The 24,331-nt window shown below is 39.8% G+C and overlaps 1 long non-coding RNA gene across 1 annotated transcript in view; it reads right to left on the reverse strand.

Annotated features, from left to right (window-relative positions):
* Positions 1–1,498: 1,498 nt before the first annotated feature.
* Positions 1,499–24,331, reverse strand: part of LOC308505933 — a 30,906-nt gene continuing 8,073 nt past the window's right edge. Inside the window, exons 2-3 of the long non-coding RNA XR_013994643.1 lie at positions 6,325–6,382; positions 1,499–3,175 (exon numbers count right to left, since the gene is read on the reverse strand). This is a non-coding gene — a long non-coding RNA (uncharacterized lncRNA). The remainder of the gene's footprint in view (positions 3,176–6,324; positions 6,383–24,331) is intronic.

The raw sequence follows: 24,331 nt of genomic DNA on the forward strand, positions 1-24,331 counted from the left end.
AAGACCACATAGAGCTGGTATTCAAACTTATAAGATCTGAGCAGACATCTTGTTTTCTATTTCTTTTTGTATAAACAAATTCAAGTTAGGTTTCCATCACTTGCAACCAAAAGGGTGCTACCAATATAGAAGATTAGTGTGACAGTGACAACCAGCCATGGGCAAAACATGGCCACCAAGCCATAAGAAGGGCAGCCACTGAGTCTCAGAAGCTTCTGGAAGTTCACAGCTTCAATGCTTCTGCTCTTGCTTCTGTTTCTGCTTCCTTGCATTGAGTGGTTGGTGGTATGTTGGACTAGGGTGATTATTTCTGAAATTACAAGTGAATTTTAATGAATTTTAATATTTTGTCTACCTGTTCTTTTGTTTTTCAGCAATAAATATTTACCTCTTATGTACTTTTTTAAAGAAGGTATGGAGAAAACAAATAAAATCAAAATTAACTTCTGAGTGCTGATTGTTTATCACCACTTACCTGCCCACAATCCCAGAAAATACACCATGCGGACTCCGGGAAGGCAGAAAAGTGGACGAAATGTGGCTGGATAATATGTTGAAATGTCCTTTTTGTTTTCCCTCTGATTTTCTCTTTTCCTTTTCATTTCACCCCAACTTAGAGGGGTGGCCTGTTCTACCTCAAGGGAGGTATATGGTAGGACAGAAAACAAAAATAGCATGAAAAATACTTTCCTTTCTGACCTTTATTTCCAAAAGTATAAGCACCAGAGAGAGGAGGGGGTGGTGGGTAGAAGCAGAATATATGGAAGAAGCATGAACAGAAAAGGATTTCCTCAATACTAGAAAAAGGCTCCGCAAGGAGAGGGGTAGAAGACTAATAGTCTCAGAGCATTGGCACCAAAGATTAAGCTTTTTTGTTTTTATTTTTGTTTACATTTAAATATTATCTAAATTTTTTTTAAAACAACTTTCTAGTAACTCCTATACTAAAGACTATAAAAGCACACATGTATTTTAGCATCAGTGAGAGAACCACCTAGACAGGCACCCACCAAAAAGTTTTAGGAAGCTTTAAAGTGAGGAAAAAGTCACTGAATCAAGGGTATGGAATTACTTCTACTTTGAAGCTACTCCATTAACTTTACAGCTCACTGGAGATGGAGAATAAGCAAGAAGTGAAATCCCGTGAAGATAGTTTTGGTACTTTGCTTTTTAAAAAAACATAAGGGAATTGCACATTCATGTTTTTTCCACGTAAATGCCTCTATCCTGCTTTCTGCTTTTCAGCTTCTGAATGTCATCCACTAAGGGTCCTGGAGCTGGATGCTCCGTAGATGTGATCCATAAAGTCTTCCCTTTTGGCCTTTTCAAGTTCCTTCTGGGGATCAACCCAGGTCCGTGGGCAAGTCACATCGTCTTTCTACCAGAAAAATAACCAACTGCTCAAACCCACAACAGGGTGCGGTAGGGGGAAGGGAAAGGGCACCATCTTACCACTTGATTCAGTGTTCTGTTCATTTCAAAGGCTTTTTTTTTTTTTAAGGAACTTTTTATTTTAGAATAATCTTAGATTTATAGAAAACTTGCAAAGATAATACAGAGAAGTACGTATATCTCTCACCCAGCTTCCCCTAATGTTAACATCTTACATTACATGGTATATTTGTCCAAACAAAGTAAACAATATTAGCACATTATGATTAATTAGACTTTATTCAAATTTCACCAGCTTTTCCACTCATGTCCTTTTTCTGTTCCAGGATTTAGTTCAGGATTCCACATGGCATTTTGTGATTGATCATTTTAAATTTTTATTTTTATTTTTATAAAAGTCACACATGTTCATGGTTTAAAAAATGAAATGACCAGATATGACTTATAACAGAAAAGCAGTGTTCTGCACAAACCCTCCTTACCTCGAGTTCCCTCCTTCCAAAGGCAAACAATTTCAGCTTTCTCACTCCTTTCACCCTCTCTGCCTTCAGGCCAACCACACTGGCCCCTGCACTGTTCCTTGAGCATGCCAGGCCTACTCTCATTTTAAGGCCAAGTCTTGGCTCAAATATCTTCTTCCTAAAGATGTCTACCCTGACTACCCTTTTTTAAATGTTACTACTTCTCACCCATGCGCTCCCAATCACTCTTACTCTGCTTTGTTCTTTCTTTTTCTTTGCAACACTATGTAATTTATTTATTAGGTACACTGTTTATTACCTCTCTTTCTCTACTGGCAGGTAAACTCTACTGAAGCGGAGATATTGTCACTGATGAATCTGAACACCTAGAACAGTGTGTGGCACACAATAATAGTCACTCAATAAGTCTTTGTTGAATAATTGAATAAATGAATGAATGAACATTGAGAGAGAAGGAACAGACAGGAAGGCGTAAGTTCTTTCCTCCACCACTCCACAATCCCTTCTAATTCCACTATTTACAGAGCCTAACATGGAACCAGCTAGCAAGGGAGACTTTCAGTTTGTGGAGTTTCCTCCCCAGAATCACAAAGTAAAGGGTGGGTTTGAAGCTGAGACACAATTGTGTAATACCTGGCTCATACACAAACACATGTGCACATACCTTTAGCCTATGCTAATCTTTGCAATATAGTTATATTTCAATTTTTGGTTAAATCTATATTTATTATGTTATTGTTAATATATAATACTGTTCACAGCTGAGTCATGTCATATGCCATGGTAGCATTTCTTGTACAGCTTTTTGTTTTTCCTGAATTTAATAATCGCCTTATCTTTCTATGTCTCAATTTCATCCCCCAAATTCTCTCATAGAACTATAAAACTCGTCTCAACACAAACACATCAAGAGTGTATCAGCGCAGTTCTTCTCTTGGCTCCATCTTTTCTTGCAGTCTTCTGTCCTCCTATCTTGTGTTTCATCTGTTTCGTTTATTTATTCCTGTAGTTAAGTCTTCCCACATTCTGTAACAGCCTTTCAATACAATTTTCCACACAGTCAAATGCATGAAATGATCCATCAGTTCTTTTATTTTCCTTCCTCCTAGAGCCCTTGTACCCTTCTGCTCCAGGCTGGTTGTTTCTTCTTAAGGCCTGTTGCGTAGTTGTTGTTCTGGAACTTCCAGAACATCATCATCCTAGATGTCTTCTCTCTTATGTTGAATCCTCTATTTCTTGAATTTCAGGCTTCCTCTTTTTCGGTTTCATCATATTTATGGCTCACATTCTGCAGTATCTTCCTGAGAAAGTATGCATAGAAGATAAGCATTTTGCATATCTGAAGTGGCCTACTCCCCGACTTGATGGATAGTTTGTCTGGGAAAGAAAACCTAAGTTGAGAATTATTTTCCTCAGAATATTGAAGGTATCGTTCCATTGCCTTCTAATTTCCAAGTTGCTATTCAAAAGTCCCATGGTATTCCTACTCCTAGTCCTTTATATGTAAACTATTTTTCTTTTTCTGTACTCCTCTCTCGATTTTAAAATTTCTTTATTTCCTGTGTTCTTCATTTATTTGTTTGTTTGTTTTGGTCTCTAGTGATCACAACTATTTACTCATATATAAAAGTGAGAACCAAAAGGGTGATTGACAGTTCAGTGTGCATGGGTGGGGCTTGTTGAAAACTAGCCATTTATTTGATAAATCCTTTCGGTCAGTATTTCCTCTTAGACTGGTCAGTTTCTCTAGGTGTAAGTAATTCTGTTTTTTGTTTTAGGTATTTCTGATGATAGTGTGCTGGGGAGGGGAGCCTGTGTGGCGTGTGGACTTTCACTAAGTCCCACACTTTTCAATATGGCACTCTGCACTGCTCTACCCAATGCTGTACCCTGTGTCCTCATCTCCAAAGCTTCTTCAGCTCAGTGTCTGCATAGAGTACATCTGCTTCAGTCCCCTGCCCAAAGAGGATGATCAATCTCCCGGTTGCTCATGGGGTGGGGAAAGGGATATGAAGTCTAAGGGTTTTATTCAGTCCTCTCGTTTGGAGTCACACCCTGAACCATTTCCTGGCTTTGCCACTGTGTGTCCCTGAGCATATCATCTAGGGGTCTCAGTTTCCTCCTCTGAACTCTGAACGCCTTTGAGACACATGTGGTCTCCAAGGCCCTCTCGGCCCTTTTGTGATCTGTGAAACATCACAAGGTGAAGCTCACAGCCTAGTGAGTAACACAGACAGGAAGCTACAGAAGGTCAAGAAAGGGGAGGTGACAATGGGACAGAGTTGTAGGGAGACTTCTAAGAAAAGGTTGAACTTGAGAAGAACTAAAGCCGACTGGAGAAGTGGGGGTTGGGGATGGGAATGCCTCCTCAGGTGGTCCCAGTTGAAGATATACTGGGGCAGGATTGTAGCAGCACCTGGTAAGTAAACAGAGGATTCTAGATAATGATGAAGTTGGAGAGTAAACTTGGGCCAGATTGTGGGAAATTTGAGTCTCTTCTCTAAATCAGTGGATCTGATCATTAAAAGCATCTGGAGAGCTTTAAAAAATGCCAGATCTTATAAATCAGAATGTCAGAGAGTAGAGCCCAGGAACCTAGATTGCTTTAAACTTGCCACATGACTGACAAACTGGAAACTTTTGGAACCACTTCTTTAGGCAATGAACCATGGATGGTCTGTTATCAGAAATCATGATAAAACTAAGAATTTTAGAAAAAGGAATGTTGAGGGACAAGAGATAAGGACCCGTGGGAAGCAATTTCACTACCCCAGCAGACGGTCAGGAGGGAAGTGATTAGATAGTGAGAAAGAAGAGACTTTGCCAATCCATCTGCTATGGCTTGAATTATGTGCCCCCCTCCCTCAAATTTATATGTTGAAGTCCTAACCCCCATACCTCATATTGTGACCTTATTCGGAAATAGGGTCATTGTAGATATAATTAGTTAAGTTAGGATGAGGTTGTTAGGGTGGGCCCTAATCTGACTGGTGTCCTCACAAAAAGAGGAAATTTGGACACTGACAGACTCACACACAGACAGACAATGATGTGAAGAGAAATAGGGAGAAGATGGCCATCTACAGACCAAGGACAGAGTCCTGGAACAGTTCCTTCCCTCACCACCCTCAGAAGGAACCAACCTTGCTGACACATTGATCTTAGACCTCTGGCCTCTGGAACTGTGAGACAATAAATTTCTGTTTTTTAAGCTACTCAGTCTGTGGTCCTTTGTTATGGCAGCCCTATGACACCATCTTTTTGGAAAAACATTCCTGGATTTCAAGTTAAGTCTTCTTCACCTTCTCATGAGCAATGATTCCCCAAAGCCACCCTCCTGAGAAAGCTGGAAGCAGTGGTTGCAGAGTGAGGCATGTGTTTCCAACCTGAAGCATTGGATGTCGTTCTACGGGAGTAGTGTGGGGGGAGGGTGGCTTTTCTAGGTCATTGATCAGTTTGTTCCCAGAACCCACCTGAGAAATCAAAGAACCAGCTCTAGTGATTGGAAATTGCTGGATAAAAATGTCCATTCTCCCCACCTAAAAAGTAATCAGTGCCAAGAATCTCAGACTGTGGGTAAAGCCAGAGGAGAAGAGAGACTCATCTCTGTGGAGCCGTTAACATCCTGCCAATGGCTCATTTGGAGAGAAAAGAGCTGCAAGAGGTGGAACAACCTACATAAAAGGTAAACCCTGGCCCTGTCATTTTGTGAATGTCGGCTTTGCTGAAATAATTATCCCTCTTGGCTACACAAAGAATTTCCAAGGACTATATATATCAAGGTCAATAGCTTGATGATTGATGTAACCCCATGGGACTAGGGACAGGCAAGTCTACCACAGAGCTCTTGGCTTCCAGCCATTCAGTGTTGCCCTTGCTAACATCCTTGGCCCCCTTAGTCCTTTTACCTGCCAATGCTCCCAACACCAACCCTCACTCTAGGTCACCGCCATCTGCTCACTGCAGGGCTGCCAAGTTTTACTAGAGAAAGTATCACAACTGTACCACAGGGCCTGCTCAGTATTCCCACTCCCCAGCCACGTCTGGGCCCTCTCTGCTCCCATTGTTATCCATCTGGAGTTGGCTTCCTGTTGTTTCCCTCCCAGCCCTTGCAAAGAATTTTCTAGGCTCCACAAGTCTCCAGTTTCATCCCTATGTCTCTCACTTTCATCTGAGAATGTCATTTTCATTTTCCTGTGAAGTAAAAAAAATATTTGGGCATACACTACCTCAACTCTGTTTCTTTCCATCTTAGAATTTCTCTTTGTCTACATCTATCCTCTTCTGGGTTCCTCCTATTTCAGAGGAAAAAGTGATGTTTTATTTCCTAGTCCAGGCAAACCCATCTCTGCTCTGGGTCCTACCCTTCATTATAACATCAATTATCTCACTTGCTTAAAAAAACTTTTATTACAGAAAATTTTAAACACACGCAAATAATCTTACTTACTTTTTATATCTTCAAACTCATCTGGCTTTCTTGCCTGCAAGATAAGGTGTCTTCTGGTCTTAAAAACAAAATTTTAAAAACTGTTGAAATCTTGCTACTTCCTTGATCTGCTTCCTAATCTCTTTACATTTTTTTAATGGCCAGATGTTGCCAACAAGTTCTTCCCTTTCTCCCTTTTATTTCTTAACTCCTTACAATCTAGCTTCAATCTCTGTCATTCTACTGAAATTCCTCTTTCGACTTTTTCACTTTGTTATTTTGAAATAAATTCAGACTTATAAAAAAGTTGCAAAAGTTGTGGGAAAATTCCCATATACCCTTTATCCAGTTTCTCCAAATGTTAACATCTTATATAACATAATACATTTATGAAAACCAAGAAATTAATGTTGACACAATACTATTAGCAAACTATTGACTTCCTCAGAATTTCATCATTGTTTCCCCAATGTCTAATTTCTAAATCCATCCTTTTAAGGAAACTTTACTAAATCCATCTTAAAGAACATTTTTTTTAACTCCTTCAATTCTGAATATAAAAGTAAGGAGGGATTGGTAGAAAACTTGGAAAATGTGGAAAGATATGAGAAAAAGAAAATACAAAAGGCAGAACATATTAAATAACACCACCATGGGGATATCATCAGCAAAATCAATACTGTAAATTTCTCCAGGAAAAAAATAAAAATTCAAGAAACGATAGAAGAAATGAAGCGGGAATCTGTAGTTTCAAAAAAATACCTGAGCTAAGCAACCAATTGGACTTTGGATTCCAATTTAAACAAACTAGGGGGGGAAAACCATGAACTCTGAATATTTGGTAATCTAAGAAATTATTGGTAGTGTCTAAGTGTGATAATGGTACTGTGTTTATGTTTAAAGAACATTTATTTTAGCGATCCCTATTGAAATATTTATAGATGATATGACTGCTTCAAAGTGATACCCCTTCCTGCTCTCTTTCTGACCTTCCCTGATTCTTCATACAAGCAGCTCCAAGCCCTTTTCGATATCAAGCAATCCAGCCTTTCGAATCTCCTTCCAATTCTCAGCTTTGCTTATAACTTTGCTTAGCTCAACAAGAGCAAGAAAGCCTGGCAAAAAAAAAGGAAAACACTCCAGTACACGTTTAATATTGTGTTCATGATAAAAGGATGAGCATACTAAATAAATTTGGGATCATGTTATACAAATGTAGTTTGTATTCTCTCTCTCACTCTTATTCTATTTATTATTTATTTATTTATCACTTAACATTATATTATAAGCACTTGGTCAAATCTTTAAATATCATAGGTACTAAACTTATGGACCTTGGGTTCAAAGAGCATTTTGTGAATTTGACTGCAAAGGCAATGGAAGTAAAAGCTAAAATAAATGAATGGGACTATATGAGACATAAAAGCTTCTGCACAGCAAAGGAAACCATTGACAAAATAAAGAGGCAACCAACTGAATGGGAGAAGATTTTTGCAAACAGTGCCTCCGATAAGGGGCTAATGTCCAAAATATACAAGGAACTCATGAAACTCAACAACAAAAAAACAAACAACCCAATTGAAAAATGGACGGAGAACCTGAAGAGACAGTTCTCCAAAGAGGACTTACAAATGGCAAATAGACATATGAAAAAATGCTCAACATCACTAATCATCAGAGAAATCCAAATAAAAACCACAATGAGATATCACCTCACCCCAGTCAGAATGGCTATCATCAACAAGACAAATAGCGACAAGTGTTGGAGAGGCTGTGGAGAAAAAGGAACCCTCATACACTGTTGGTGGGAATGCAGACTGGTGCAGCCGCTATGGAAGGCAGTGTGGAGGTTCCTCAAGAAATTACGAATAGAATTACCATATGACCCAGCAATCCCTCTCTTGGGTATCTACCCCAAAAATCTGAAAACATTTATACATAAAGACACGTGTGCTCCAATGTTCACTGCAGCTTTGTTTACAGTGGCCAAGACATGGAAACAACCAAAATGTCCTTCGACAGATGAATAGATAAAGAAGTTGTGGTATATATACACAATGGAATACTATTGGGCAGTAAGAAAAGATGAAATATGACCATTTGTGACAACATGGATGGATCTTGAGAGTATAATGCTAAGTGAAATAAGTCAGACAGAAAAAGCAGAGAACCCTATGATTTCACTGATATATGGTATATAAACCCAAAACAACAAAAGAACAAGACAAACAAATGAGAAACAAAAACTCATAGACACAGACAATAGTTTAGTAGTTACCAGAGGGTAAGGGGGTGGGAGGTGGGAGATGAGGGTAATGGGGATCAAATATATGGTGATGGAAGGAGAACTGACTCTGGGTGGTGAACACACAATGGGATTTATAGATGATGTGATACAGACTTGTACACCTGAAACTATGTAATTTTACTAACAATTGTCACCCTAATAAACGTTAATTTTTAAAAACTCTTCAAATATTCTTAGAAAAGCTAGTTTTTAATGTCTGTGGAATATTCTACCATAGACAGGCACCATAATGTATTTATCTCATCCTCCAGTGTTAGATCCAGTGACCCCTTAGTTGTTAAAGCACTTCAGTCCTCTTCCTCTTTGTCCTCAGTACTTGATGCTATCGACCATCTTCTCTTCAAAATTTCCTCCATTCGCTTCTGTGATTTCCTCTCCAGCTCTCCCTTCTCTTGACTAGTCATCATTCTATGGTTTCTCTTCCTCCAGTTCCTGCCCAAGGTTCTATCTAGGCCCCTCTTCCCATCCTCTTTTCTCCTCTTTCCACTCTGGCTGGCCTCTTTCTCTCCTGGCTTCACTGTGAAGGATTCCTAAATCTATAATCTCAGCCCTAACCTCATTCCAGTCTTCCAAACCAGCCACTCCCCTGTCCATTGTATGTGACCACCCAAATATAGTCCAGTATAGTCCCACCAACACTCCTCGTCAAGAAAAGGGAGCCGTCTTTAACCAGCTCTGCCTGCCCCGTTGCACATGCCCATGTTGCTGCCATGTCCTAATGCTTCAGCCTGATGCCTTAGAATCGTTGTCCACTCTCTCCTTCACCCTCCACTTCACCAAGTCACCAAGCCCTATAGAATCTACACCTGAAATGTCTCCCACAACAATGTCTTATGTTCCACTCTCACTGCTCCACTCAGACTTTGAATTTTTATCTCCCACTTGTATTCACCTCCTACTTGATCTTTCGTCCTTTGTTTCTGTTCCCTCCAATCCATCTTAACTCCAACCACCATATTATTCTTTCTAAAGATTGACGTTAATTTGGTGACTTACCTGTTCAATAATCTTCTGCAGCTCCCCATTACCCACCAAATTGAGTTCTGACATTTGAGGCCCAATTTATATGACCTGCCAAACAACCTCCCCAATCTTATTTCTCACTTTCTCCCACACACATCTTGGAGGGGGAACAGTATGGCTCCAGAGTCAGACCGCAGCCTAGTGCTATGGTCCTGGGCAAATTATCTGAGCCTCTGCTTCCCCATCCATAAAATGGGAATATCTTCCTCATGTGTTGTTCAGAGAATAAGATGAGATAAAGTACATAAAGCATCATACCAGGCATACAGTAGGTTCTCAATAAATATCAACTATTGTTACTTTTATTACATCACTGCAATCAAACTGAGTTGCTTGGTTTCCCCATACAAGTTTTAAGATTTATTTCCCATCCCCCTACTTTTTCTCATACCATTCCCTCTGCCTGCATGTTTCACTGGTCACCTTCACTTTCTGAAATCCCTCCCGTACTCAAAAGGCTCTGCAGTTTCTCTGAACGTTTCCTCAACCACCAGCCACAAGAGCTCTCTCCTTGACCCTCTGAGCTGTAGGGCTCTTTGCTTACAACACTCCTGAGTCATTTACGCTGCCTTGTGGTGAGTTGTGCTAATGCTTTACTTCCCTACTAAGTAGGGCTGTGTATTCCTTAGATTTAATATCCTCTATGCAGCCCAGTGTAGGCTCTGTCACAGAGTTGCAAGTTGGTAAACTTTAATCAAAAGATTAAGAGGATGACATTTCCTGTTTCTCAACAAAAAATTTCATCTTGATACCTCTCTATTAAACAAATATTTATTAAGTAGACTCTTAATCTTATTAATACACCTTATTAAGCCTAGTATTAATGAATATGGGCCTTGCCCTCTCGATGTTTACAGCCCAATTCAGAAGATTATACTTTCAGGAAAAAAAATTGAGACCAAGGCGAGGCAATTATTAAACAATACGTTTAATCATCTATAATCAAATTTCATAATGTATAATCCAGACAGTTTCCTGCACAGTCAAGCTAGAGAGGAGTCTGGAGGCGTTAGAAGGTAAGGAGGGGAGGAGCGGAGGCAGAAATCTTCACTAAAAGGTTGAGTTCACTGAAAGGCAGACAAATTTAGGTAGGGAAAGTAAAGAGAGGAGTAATTTTACAGCAGAATAATTATATGTTTTCATAGGAGGGGGGCAGATAAACTAATAGGAATGTGCCTCCTACAAAGTTAATGAATCTTTGTGTTGGAATACCAGTAGTTGATAAGGGACGCCAGCTACACTGCTCACAGGTAATAATTATCATAATTATAAACACCAGGGATTAACATTTACTTGTCAGATACAGGTGAGTAATGGATGTCTCCTAAACCTGTAGCTGAATAAAAGCACCTATAATTCTGAGAGGATCAGCTATTGTTTAAAAAGTTTCTGAGTTTTGTTTTTTTCTATTTTGAGGCTCTAAGATGCTATTCTGATTAATAAGGTCACATTTCCATGCTATTATAAAATGTAAGAGAAGGAGGCTTGCCAGGAAGTTGGACTTCCCTCTCAGCCACATATGGCCTTAAGTAAGGCATGAGCTGACTGTGAGATATGAGATGTAATTTAGGGAATCCTAGAAAGAAACTGCTCCCAAAAGCAGTCCACATGCTTAAAATGGCACTGTTATATATTAATATTATACAGTTGAAGGCCACATTTAGTCTCTAAACTTTTGGTTTATGGGATTAGTATTCATTTGAGGGGAGAAGGCAGGGAAAGAGATTGGGGACAGGTCCCTGCACTGGAAAAGTGGGGACAAAACCACCATCCTGTCTGGTCTAAAGAAAATGCCTGCTGTCTGGATATGATGGCAGAGCCCGGGTTGATTCCTTTGCTTCTCTGGTGGCCTGCAGTAGCCGGCAGTCAGCTGTGGAGCCTGCAGCAGCCCACCCTGTCCCCTGGGGGTAGAGCACGTGGAAGAGCAGCTGACCGTGCACAGATCTTCCGTGGCAGTGGATGCAGTTATGTAAGGGCTTATGAAACGCGAAGGGCCAGCCTGGTGCTGCAGTATGGGCGCCAAGGGACTGATAACCGCACGGGATATTGCTCAGGCCCCTCCCTGCCCACCCCCTGGCAAAGCCTTCAGTGACTGCCAGGCAGAGAATGCAGTACCTGCCCAGCTCTGGGCCCGCCCTGTACTGCAGGTCTCCAGGGCCCACGAGGCCTGCTCACGGGGAGTTTCAAGTTCAGGAGACTGGAGGGGGTTCAATGAATGACGTGTTTTATCCGAAGTCGGAATTCATGGGATCTTATTTCTTTATCTACCTCGGTTCTCATCTTCTATCTCCAAGTTACTCTCTCGGGACTCACAGCCCTGAGCACCCTCTCCAGACTGGGATTGGCGCTCGTGCTGCCACCTGCAGGTGAAAGGGGAAATCGAGCCAACTGTAGTTGGCTGGAAGGATTTCAGGACAAGGTAGTGTATTTCAGATTAGTGGAATTGCTGGAATCACTGATGTTTAAATATATTAATTCCAAAGAGCACAGCAATTGGCAAAAGACTTGATCTAGCCTCTACACATCCTGTGGAGGTTTCCCTTTGATTTGTTTTTCCATGTTGTGGATTTGGAAAAGGATTGATGATACCTATTTACACAAATACAATTCGGTGAGGTAAAACAGAGGTTCACCACCAAAGCATGTAACGGATCCACATAAGTCAGTACTGGTGTATTACCAGTTCCACCTCCATGATGTCACTGTGATTTCTGTCACAGTCGACTCCACCTTACCTATATTGCTCAGCATGGCCCCTGTGATATCACCAGTGGTCATTATCTGGGTCACTCACAGCCCAGTGGGTTACCCCATTGCCCTGTACTCTGAGCCATGATGACTCTTCAGGCGTCTCAATACCCTGATTGTGAAAGTGAATGATTATTTTAAAAATAATTTTAGAACAATCCCGTTTGAGTGATGCTTAAGAGGACAGGCCCTATGGTCAGGCTGCCTGGGTTTCAATCTTGACTTCAACTTTTTAACTTTGTGGCCTTGAGAAAGTCACGTGTTCTTTCTATGCCTTGGTTTCCTCACCTACTAAATGGAAATGATAGTATAGTCCTCATAGGATTGTTGTACATTTTAAATGAGATAAGGCATGTGAGCACCTGCAGTATAATATACTGAGAAAGAGTATGTGCTCTGAGCTCAGAATGCCTGGGTATGGCTCCAGGCTTTGCCACTTACAGGTCTGGGGGATGTGGGATAAGTCACTTCACTTCTCTGTGACTTGGGTTTCTCATCTATAAAATGAAGACAAAAGTATCTATCTCACAGGTTATTTATGAGAATTAAATGAAATATGTTTATTACGCTTAGACATAGTAAACACTCAATTTGCTACCTGACTTTGTTTCTGCTATTTTTAGCATCCTGTTGTTTGGAAGATTCTGGTTTTTAGACTCTCAAACAATTTTTTCTGTTTATCGTTTTACAGTTATCTTGAGCACAATTGCATGTAATTCTTCCACATCCTTGGGAGGTAGCTGTCCTTATCCCCATGTTGCAGATGAAGAAACCGAAGCTCAGAGTGGTTTAGTGACTTCCCTGATGTCATACAGCAAGTGGAACCAGGGTGCACACCAGCTCTTCTCTCCCCAAGACCAGGGCTCTTTTTACTACATCACAGGTGCCTTTATAATTCCTCTAAATGTGATGAGTACACATTTTATTGTACCCTTTGCCAAATATCTATTCAGTGCCTGAAATTTTTCAAATCATGGCAACTTCGTAAAATGACACCTCAAAATTTCAAGAAAACTAAAAGCAATACGTTTAGAGCCTTTTCTTTAGAACAAAGCTTTTCTTCATGACTTTACTAATAGACTGGCCTAATAGGTTGCTTTTGGAGAAGAGGGTGGAGGGGGGTCAACATCAGCATCTCAAGAACCAAAATTGGGTTAAGCTCAGTGCTCCTCCCAGAGTCCTAGCACCTCACACTCCCCCCTTTAATGCTCCCCTGCAGTAATGAAATTACTTATTTCTTCCCTAACACATTGTGAACTCTGTGAAGCTCAAGACTACGTGTAACATGTCAGTTATCTAAAAGTTCTTTCAATTTCCTATCTGTAGAAAAGAAATGCAGAAAAGAAACACCTCTCACTGAAAGGAAACAACATGACATTTCTTTAGACACTTGATAGTAGGTCCACCCCAATCTACAGAGAAAGAGACTTAGGATGGATTTGATCATTTTTAGCCAAATATCCCGTTGAAGGTCTTCCTTTCCTGATTCATAATAATATTATAATAATAACTAACATGTATCAAATGCCAACCATGGCAGGCACACTAGACTAAGCATATTACACACATGAGCTCATTCAAGTCCTGCAGTAACCCTACATGCTAGGTAGTCTACTCATCCTCGTTTTACTGATAAAGAGCCAGGCTGGGGAGAAAGCTGGGGCTTGCCAATGTCACACAGCTAGTAACTAAAGTAGCAGAACTAGGACTTGAACCCAGTTCTGTCCAACACTGAGAGAGAAGGCTATACGTTCTGGCCCGCCTGCCTGGCTCTCCGGAGTGGCAGGGCAGCTGCTCCTGGGCTTATAGGAGGTGCTGGTGTGGAACAGCAGGTGGGGCACGTGTGTGCATGTTTCCTACCCCAACTGTCTTAATTCCTTCTCTTTGATTTAGTTTTCATTTCAAGTGGCTGGGTTTTAAACCAGAGTCATCTTCTCTGGCTCCTTCCCCGCCTGTGCCTGGCCTTCCGGCCCTAGACTGCTCTCTCCCCTAGTCCCTGGCTGCAGGGCAAGAGGGAATATGTCAGAGATGTCAGAGATCAGCAATGCCTTCCATGTGACAGACGGGCACTTGCGTTGCCAGCAGACTGCACCCACGCCTCTGACAAGTGGTTTCGATAGCCTTCAGTCAGCCGAGACCTTGTCTCTCCCTCAACAAGTCCCAAATGCCCAGTTCCCAGGGAGCAGCTGCTCCTTACATGCTCCTGGCCCAAAAGCCAAACATTTCCTCTCAGCTCATGCATCCTCAAGCCTCCGGTTCTCTTCCCATAGCCCTGTCTGTCCCCACCAGCCTCCCAGGGCCAGATCCTTTGATGACTGATGGCACAGGAAATTTGTTTTGGGGATTTCATTTCCAAATCTCAACACCTTCAGTAATTTTAGAAACAACTGTAAGGGAGCCCCCAGATCATTTGTAGCATCTTTTCTCAAAACTCTCTTTTCCCCCCTTTCTTTTTTTCTTTCTTTCTTTTTTTTTTTTTAAATTAGTTTCAGGTATACAAAATAATGTAATAGACGTTTACACCCCTCAAAAAATGATAATCCCTCCACCCCCAATTTACTACCTGTCTGACATCGTATATCGACACTTTCTTAAAAAGCTTTTAAGGGTTGTTTAGAATTCCAAACTCATTTTTCCTGTCATGTGTGGTTCTAAATAATCATTAGGTCCTGTGGCAGACTCTAGAAACCACCTATCACACACTGAGTGTCTGCAGTGGAAGACAGTGGAAAATCAAACACCTCTAAGCCACTGCGGCACTTGAGGAAAAGCAACTAAACAACTAAAACTAAAGGAGAGGAAGGAGGTGGAGATGCTGAAAAGAGGTCCTGAGCAACTTCAGAGGCCATAGAATAAGAGCTTTTCAATTCCAGATGCAGAGGAAGCATGGAGCTTGTTAAAATGCAGATCCTGGGGCAGCCGGATGCTTCAGTTGGTTAGAGCAGGAGCTCTTAACAACTATGTTGCAGGTTCAATGGTGGGCTGCGCCCCCTGCAACTAAGATTAAAAATGGCCACTGGACTTGGAGCTGAGCTGCGCCCTCCGCAACTAGATTGAAGGACAGCAACTTGGCTTGGAGCTGATGGGTCCTGGAAAAAGTTTCCCAATATTTCCCAATTAAAAAAAAATATTTTTAATGCAGTTCCTGGGGCCCCACCCCCAGAGATTCTAATTCCTCAGGTCTGAAGGGGATGCCAGAACTTTCAGGGTCCACAGGATCTCTTCTGACACAGAAGGTCCAACACTCAGAGAAAGGCTATTTGAAGCACCAAGAACACCTAAGCCCACCAAGTAGAAGGACTTAGAGAGTAAAGAGAGAGAGAAGGGTTTCCCGAGGAAGGTGCTCAGGAGGGAGGACAAACAAGACGGAGATGATGGAGGGAACGTGCTATGGATGAGAAAGATACTGAGACCCCCCAGAATTCCACATCCTGAATGGATCTAAAAGTTAAGCTCTTTATACAATTCACAAACCCCACATTTCCAGAGTAGTTAGGCTACCTCTCAACATTCGCTGTATAGGAAAAATAAAAGCAGTTTACCCCACTTTTAATTCTTCTTAGAATTATTTTTGTTCTGTTGAACTAAAATGTATCGCCTTTTATTTTCCTATCTGAGCCTCACAGAACAAGAAAGCTTAGAAAACTAATTGTGTGATTGACTTATACCCCATAATCTTCCTAGAGATTAAGTTTTTTAAACAACTTTGAGATATAATTGATATATAATAAATGCACATATTTAAAGTGTACAATTTGATAAGTTTTCACATATAGATACACCTGTGAAATCATTCCAAAAATCAAGATAAAGATAATATCTATCACCCCCCAAAGTTTTCTCTTGCCCTTTTGTAATCTCTCTCTCTGAGTCCCAGTCTCCTTGCCTAGGCAACCACTGATCTGATTTCTGTCACTATAGAGTACTTTGGATTTTATAGAATTTTATACAAATGTTAACTTATAATATGTACTCTTTTTTGTCTGGATTCTTTACTTATTGTTTTGAGATTCATTCATTGCTGCATGTATCAATACTACATTCCTTTTCATTGCTGACTGGTAGTCCGTTGCATAGATATCCCACGATTTGTTTATCCATTCACCTGTTGACTGACATTTGGGTTGTTTCCAGTTTTTACTATTGCAAAGAAAGCTTCTATGAACATTCACCTAAACTCTTTGTATGAATATATGCTTTCACTCCTCTTGGGTAAATATCTAGAATAGAATGATTAGATCACATGGTAGGTATATGTTTAAGTTTTTAAGATATTGCCAAACTGTTTCCAAATGGCAGTATCATTTTACATACCTACCAGCAGTGTATGCGAGTTTCAGGTGCTCGGTCTCTTTGTCAGCACTTGGTATGGTCAGTGTTTCCAATGTTAGCCATTCTAATAGATAACTAGTAATATCTCAATGTGGTTTAGTTTGCATTTCCCTAATAATCAGTGATGGTGAGAACCTTTGCATGTAGATAGATAGACAGACAGACAGACAGATAGATACAGATATATATATATATATATATATATATATATATATATATATATATATTAGATATATATAGATATATAGATAGATAGATATGGATATCTTCTTTGATGAAGTAGCTGTTCAAGTATTTGGTCTATTTTGGGGGAGGGAAGTTGTTTTCTTATTATTGACTTTTTATCAAGGTAAAATCAAGAGTAGTATTTTTATCAAGAATAGTGTGTTTAATTTACTGTCTTGTAAAAACAGTTCATATTTGTCTTTCATTTATCCAAAAACACAAATTGATTAAGAAAATATGAGCAAATGAAAAACTAAGAAGAGTTCCTCATAGAATACCATAAAATGTTTATACAGTTATTAAACAGCTCACAGATAAAAATCTAGATCCAAGAATTGTTTGCTTCTGCTTTAAAAGCTTTGTAACATAAAATGAATTAAATATAAGGGGAAAAGAGCAAGTTCAAAGCTTCAAATTTATTAAAACAAGCTCTAGGAAAAAAATCGTTCTATATTCTGTCAACTATAATTTTAAAAATATATAGTCACGGAATGTAAAGCACAGTATAGGGAATATAGTCAATGGTATATTTTGTAAAACAGGATTCTAAATGGAAACAAAAAAAAATTGCTCAAGAGCTAAATACTGAACCAAACAATTCAAAAACTATGGATTGCACAGTGCAATTGACTGTTACAATGAAATGCTTGAAAGTGTGCAATATATGCATATAAATAAAATATACTAGGTCTACAAATTGGCATCTCCATTATTTTGTATTCAGTTTGCTTATAAACTAACTTTTCTGTCTTGAAATCAGAAAGCAGCAAAAACTGGCTAAAAATGCCTGGAAAATTACGTTAGGCTAAAGTGTAATACTTTAATACGGCTAGACAATGATGAAATCGTTGAAGAAGGCATAGCAAGCCACAAAGCCCCAGAGAAACTATCGACAATTTAGCGTTTTCATAACATGTGGAAATACTCATTCTGTTTACCAAAGATAGCTGCAGAAATGGTATTCATGATGATTAAGACATGTACCTGTAAAAAGTTAAAACTTACAGCATCATAACAATGGTTTATATAAAATGCCAATATCCTAGATGGGTGGATTGACCTGGAGGTTCAATTAACTGGGTTCCTGAACGAGCTCATTACCATTCAACATGGGTATTGGTCTTTTCAAAACACAGCATATTATTCTTAAATAGCTTTCTTAGATTGTCTTCGAGCATTGTGATGATCTTTTCAAATGGTGAACAGCTGTGGTATATTTTTATTAAATCCATAGTTCTTTCTTCTTTTCTGATGTTCCAAGATTTCTTTTATTCTTCTGTTTCAACAACTTCCTTCAGCCATTCTTTTAGGGTATGGTCGGTCTGTTGGCCACGGATTCTCTTCGTTTTCTTCCATCTAAGAATGTCTTGATTTCCCCTTTATTCCTGAACAATGTTTTCACTTTAATACAGAATCCTGGACTGACAGTTCTTTGCTTTCTGCACTTAAACGTGTTTTTGTCACTTCCTTCTGGCTTCAATGTTTTCTTATGAGAAACTGCAGTTTCATGTTTCCCATGTGCAATTTCATTTTTCTCTTTCTGCTTCATTTTAGTTTTCGGAAGGTTGATCGTCATGTGCCTTGCTGTGGATTTATACTGTCTGGGATTTATAATCTTTGGATTTATACTGTTTGGGATTCACTAATTTCTTGAATCTTTAGGTTTATGTGTTTTGTCAAATTTGGTTTTGTTTTATTTTTAGTGTTAAAATGAGTTTATTAAAGAATGTTATTAGGAAGGCAATGACGTTTGATTTTCATTTTTTAAAGTTCTGTTTCTTCATGCTGTACAATAAAGGTAATGTAAGAAGCTAAATTCCAAGCTTCTTTCTACTGGAATCTCTGAAAGCTTATATAGCACAGTGTAGTCATTTTTGCAATCCTGGAATAAATTTCGAGTCTCTTCTATGCTTCCTTTAAAAAGTGATGAATGATAACAGATGAAAACATTTAGAAAGCCATTTTTCTATTCATTCTGTAGTACTGGAGCCAGTATTTTTAACATCACAGGCTACAATTTTCACTTTACCCACTTTAGTAAGTTCTGTCACCTCTCCGAATTCAACATCATTCAATACAAAAGTCTACCCATCATCACAGAATCTGCACATATGTAGAGAGGCCTGTATGAGCTCATCGAGGCTTTCCTGAACATTGTTTCCCAAAGTGGTATTTCTGTATGACTGATATGCCATGGCTTAGGAAGAAGAAATTGTTTTTCTTATTCTTATTCAGTCTTGCATTGATCTCCTGTGGGGAAGGCACTTCCCACCACAGAGCAGACAGAAGCAGCACAGCTAGGAGCCCTGCAGGAGGTATCTACTTTCTGTACCACCTCCTCTGCCACCCAAATTTGGTTAATTTTTAGTCATTATTTTTTCAAATTTTGGTCCTTTACCAGTTCTAATTTTCCATTTGGTTCTTTTCTATATCTTCTGTTTCTTTGCTGAGGAGTTCTGTTTTTCATTTGTTGTAAGCATGTTTATAACTTCTCATTGAAGAATTTCTATAACAGTTTCTTTAAAATTCTTGTCTACATCTGTGTCACCTCAATGATGGCATCTGTTGCCTGTCTTTTCTCATTCAAGTGGAGATTTCCTTGGTTCTTGACATGATGAATGACTTTCTATTATATCCTGGACATTTTGGAATTTATGTTGTACGACTCTATACTTTATTTACCTTTTCTGTTTTAGCAGGCTATTTCTGACCCCATGTCCTCAGAAACAGGGAGTTGCTGCCTCATTACTGTCAGATGGGAGTGGAAATCCAGGTTCCCCATTTGGCCTCCATGACAGACACTCCAGTAACAAGAGAAGTAGCTCGTGACTGCTGAGTGCAGGTGAGAGTTCCAGCTCCCAACATGGTCTTCACTGACCTCACAGGGGGAGTCAATCTGGGGGACACCACCCCTACAGGGAAAGATTGGGTGCCTCATTGAAGCTTGGTGAGGGTAAAAGTCTAGCTCCTTACTTGGCCTTTGCTGACAGGGATGAGGCCACATTGTTTTTATATAGGTCATGTTTTCTACTTCTTTGCACATTTGATAAATATTTATTAGAAGCTAGATGTGGTACACTGTACCTTGTTAGGTAGTCGATATTTTTGTATTCTATACATGTTCTTGAGTTTAGTCCTGGGATCCAATTAAGTTATTTGGAAACAGTTTGATCCTTTTAGACTTTGCTTTTATGATATTTTGGGAAGGTCCTGAGAAGTGCTCAGTCTAGGGCTATTTAATCCCCACTCCTGAAGGCCCTTCTTTATTTATTTTTTTAATTAAAGTTTATTTGGGTGACAATTGTTAGTAAAGTTACAGAGATTTCAGGTGTACAATTCTGTATTACATCGTCTATAAATCCCATTGTGTATTCACCACCCAGAGTCAGTTCTCCTTCCATCACCATATATTTGATCCCCTTTACCCTCACCTACCACCCCCTCCCCACTTACTCTCTGGTAACCACTAAACTATTGTCTGTGTCTATGAGTTTTTGTTTCTCATTTGTTTGTCTTGTTCCTTTGTGTTGTTTTTTGTTTATATACCACATATCAGTGAAATCATATGGTTCTCTGCTTTTTCTGTCTGACTTATTTTGCTTAGCATTATACTCTCAAGATCCATCCATGTGTCACAAATGGTCCTATTTCATCTTTTCTAACTGCTGAATAGTATTCCATTGTGTATATATACCACAACTTCTTTATCCATTCATCTGTTGAAGGACATTTTGGTTGTTTCCATGTCTTGGCCACCGTAAATAAAGCTGCAACGAACACTGGAGCACACGTGTCTTTATGTACAAATGTTTTCAGATTTTTTGGATACCCAGGAGAGGAATTGCTGGATCATACAGTAATTCTATTCGTAAATTTTGAGGAACCTCCACACTGCCTTCCATAATGGCTGCACCAGTCTGCATTCCCACCAACAGTGTATGAGGGTTCCTTTATCTCCACAGCCTCTCCAACACTTGTTACTATTTGTCTTGTTGATGATAGCCATTCTAACTGGGCCTCTGGCAAGGCCCTTCTGTGTATGTAACCCAGTGCTCCATGAATCATGGAGTTTTCTAATCTGACTGATGGGAATAGACACTGTTCCCAGCCCTGTGCTATTACTTCTAGTCTTCTCAGGTAGGTTCCTCACACTTATGCAGATCAGTACTCAGCTAAATTCTTGATAAGAACCCTCTGCCAATTTCCAGAGTTCTCTCTGTGCAGCTCTCTCCTCCTCAGTAGTCTGTCCTGCAAACTCTAGGTTTTTTGGTCTCTCTGGACATCCCTCTCTGTTTTCTCAACTCAAAGAGTTCACCAGCGTCCAGCAGGGTGCTATGGCCTGGAAACTCTTTCGAGGCAGTAAGATGAACAATTGTAGGACTCACCTTATTTGTTTCTCACCTCTCTGGAAACACTATACTGCACTGCCTGATGTTCATGTCTTAAAAACCATTGTTTCATATATTTATGTGGTTTTTCCTTGGGTATTTTGTTTGTTATCTTTTCGGATATTGTTGTTTCAGGCAGGAGGGTAAATCTGGACCTGTTATTCCATCTTGGCCAGATCAGAAGTCTCCTAGATAAGTTTTTAACTTTTGATTTCAAAAACTATTCAAATTTTCATAAAAGTTGTGAGAATAGTAAAATGAATACTTACATACCCTTTTACCTACATTCAGCAATTGCTAATATTTTGCCTCATTTGTTTTATCTCTCTAGATAGTTAGATACAGATATACATGCATGCACAGATCATTATTGTTTTTGCTGAACTATTTAAGAGTAAGTTGCATACATCATGCCCCTATCACTATCATTATGTCCATTTTTCAGATGAGCAAACAATCTCAGAGAGATGCAGCAACTTGCTCAAGGCCACAGAACTAGTAATAGAGAGAGCCAGGATGAGAACCCAGGTGTATCTTTCAACAAAGCCCAAGGCTTTAACCACAACATTTTACAAGGGCCACTGTCTTTACTTTACAAATGAGTTGTACTAGATACTAGTTCAAGTTGAAGGCCAAACAGCCATGACAAAATACAGCTAAGACTCCAATAGCAATTCCACAAGGAGAATGAGAAGAAGATAAAGAATTCCCCATTTGTCCATCCTCAGCCCACTCTGGTGGCCCATCTAAGGCCTCAATTATCTAAACAATGGATTTGTTTTTTCTCCTGTCTAGTTAGAGCAATTTAGTGTCTGTCTCAACAAGCAGAATTGAATTTAATGTGCTTGAGTCCTCGGAGAGTTGACACTCATTTAGGCCCAAAGAACCAAATCTGCTTCCTGATTCACACATCTTGGCCTTTTTCTCCCCTTGCAATACAACCTAAAATGGGTACCAGGAACCCACACTTCACAGGCCCCATTTTGCACCTGACTACCATTCCTGTGTGTGTGCTCACTGAGCCTCCTCCAATACAGTCCCATAAGTGGGATCTGGCCACATCTATAGAAAACAGGTGCAAACTCAAAGACTTAGAAAAGAGACACAGAAGGACCCTCCACTGGTAACCCCTGCTGGTAATAGGACCACCTGGTTAACAGGGCCACATTTTCATGCTACAAAGATTTGGAGGCAGAGATGTTCCTGAGTCTCCAGGAGTTTGGTTTCTACTGAGTTCAAAGCCCAGCCTTCACTTGAAAGCTACTATGTTCCCCCTTTAGTCCACTCTGATTGGACATGTGGGGGTTCACTGAAGCCACTGTGATGGTTTTCTGTTCCTGTTACACTGTCTTCTCATGACAGCATCTTCCTGGAAAAGGCCATGATTAATGTTTTATTTCAGCCCATTGCACCACAAGCTGTTTCCCGACAGCTAAGGGGAGGGGAGGGAAGGCAGGGAGGAAACTTGCTTCATTATTTCCAGCTAAATTCCACTCCCTTCATGAGACTTTTCCAGACCACTCCTGCCAACAAATCTTTGGGCTGCATCCCTCCCCTGCTCTCCAGTTTCTCTGACCTTCTAGAACATTTCTTGTCTCCATTAGCCACTTATATAATGCCTTGCTTGTTTCATCACTGATTGACATGTGAATGCCACTTTGTCTCCTTAACCAGATTGGGCATTTCTGGAGGGCTGGGACTATATTTTAAAATAGTTTTGTATCTTCCCCCAGCTCAAAACATGGTGTTACGTGCCTTTCCCTTAAACCTTATTTAAAACTCCAAATGAATTATGTCCTCCCATTCAACCTGAAATATAACTTATTTTGTATAATATCTGATCCCCATTAGAAGGTTAGCTTCAGAAAGACAAAGATTTTTGTCTGCTTTGTTCACTGATTTTTTTCCCAGCATTTAGAACAGTGGCTAGCATATAGTGAGTACTCAATAAATGTGTGTTGAATTAAGGGATAAATAATGCAAAAAAACTATGAAGTGAAGCACCAATATTTATGGGAAGATGATTTTTTTCATTTCAAACTCTTCAATGAGTATTTTATGTATAGCTATTTATAAATTTCAAGAGAATTTCTTTAGGCTCTCAAATCAATTTCACTTCTTTATTTCTGGCTCAGAAAAGAGTGATCACCAGTAGTTAATTGAGCTTTCACTATGCACCAGTAACTTTATATATTCTCATTTAATCAACACTCCTCTCCCCCAGGTTGATACTGTTAAAACCACCATTTTACTGATGAGGATCCGAATCATGGAAGGTAAATAACTTGCCTCCTTGCACAGTTGGTAAGTAGTGAAACCAGGACTTGAACCTAGGCCATTGTGGTTAGTCACCACTCTGCTTTCCTGCCTTAACTGAATCCAGGCTTCTGGAATGACCCTTGAGCTTCCTTCCCTAAGTTTTGTCAGATCTTGGCCAGGCCAGCCCAGCCTTCCCCAGGACGAGAGACTGGATCTTGGGAATGACCAGGAAAGTGTTGGAAGCTAGCTACTACTCAGACAACTAAAGCAGAGTACATTTATGATAGGAAAAGCAACTGGAAAAAATGAAATAAAAACAGTTCCTGATGACAGAGATTTCTTCATTAGATGCTGATAAGCAATTTTAGCTGCACCATAAACATTAACTGTGATGGAGATGACTGTAGATAAACGATGTTTCAGACAGAGGAGAGAGCTAAGTTTTGTTCACCTTGAATTTGAGATGTCTGTTCAATACTCAGGAGCAGATGTTGCTTAAACAGTTGGATATTTGAGTCTGAAGTTCAAGCAAGAGGGCTAGAGATACAAATTTGGGAGATGACAACATCATGGAAATTTGTCTAAAGCAGATGCCTCAGGGCTACGAAACGTGCTTCTTAGCTGTCAGAGCCCCAGTCCTGAAGACTGTGTCAAATAATTTTGAAAGGTTGATGAGTACAGTGTTGTTTCATTGTTACTTCCATTCTGCAGCTGCTGCCTTATGAAGCTCAAGTACGCCACATTG

The sequence above is a fragment of the Rhinolophus hipposideros genome, assembly GCF_964194185.1.
Source record: "Rhinolophus hipposideros genome assembly, chromosome: 12".
Taxonomy (NCBI): Eukaryota; Metazoa; Chordata; class Mammalia; order Chiroptera; family Rhinolophidae; genus Rhinolophus; species Rhinolophus hipposideros.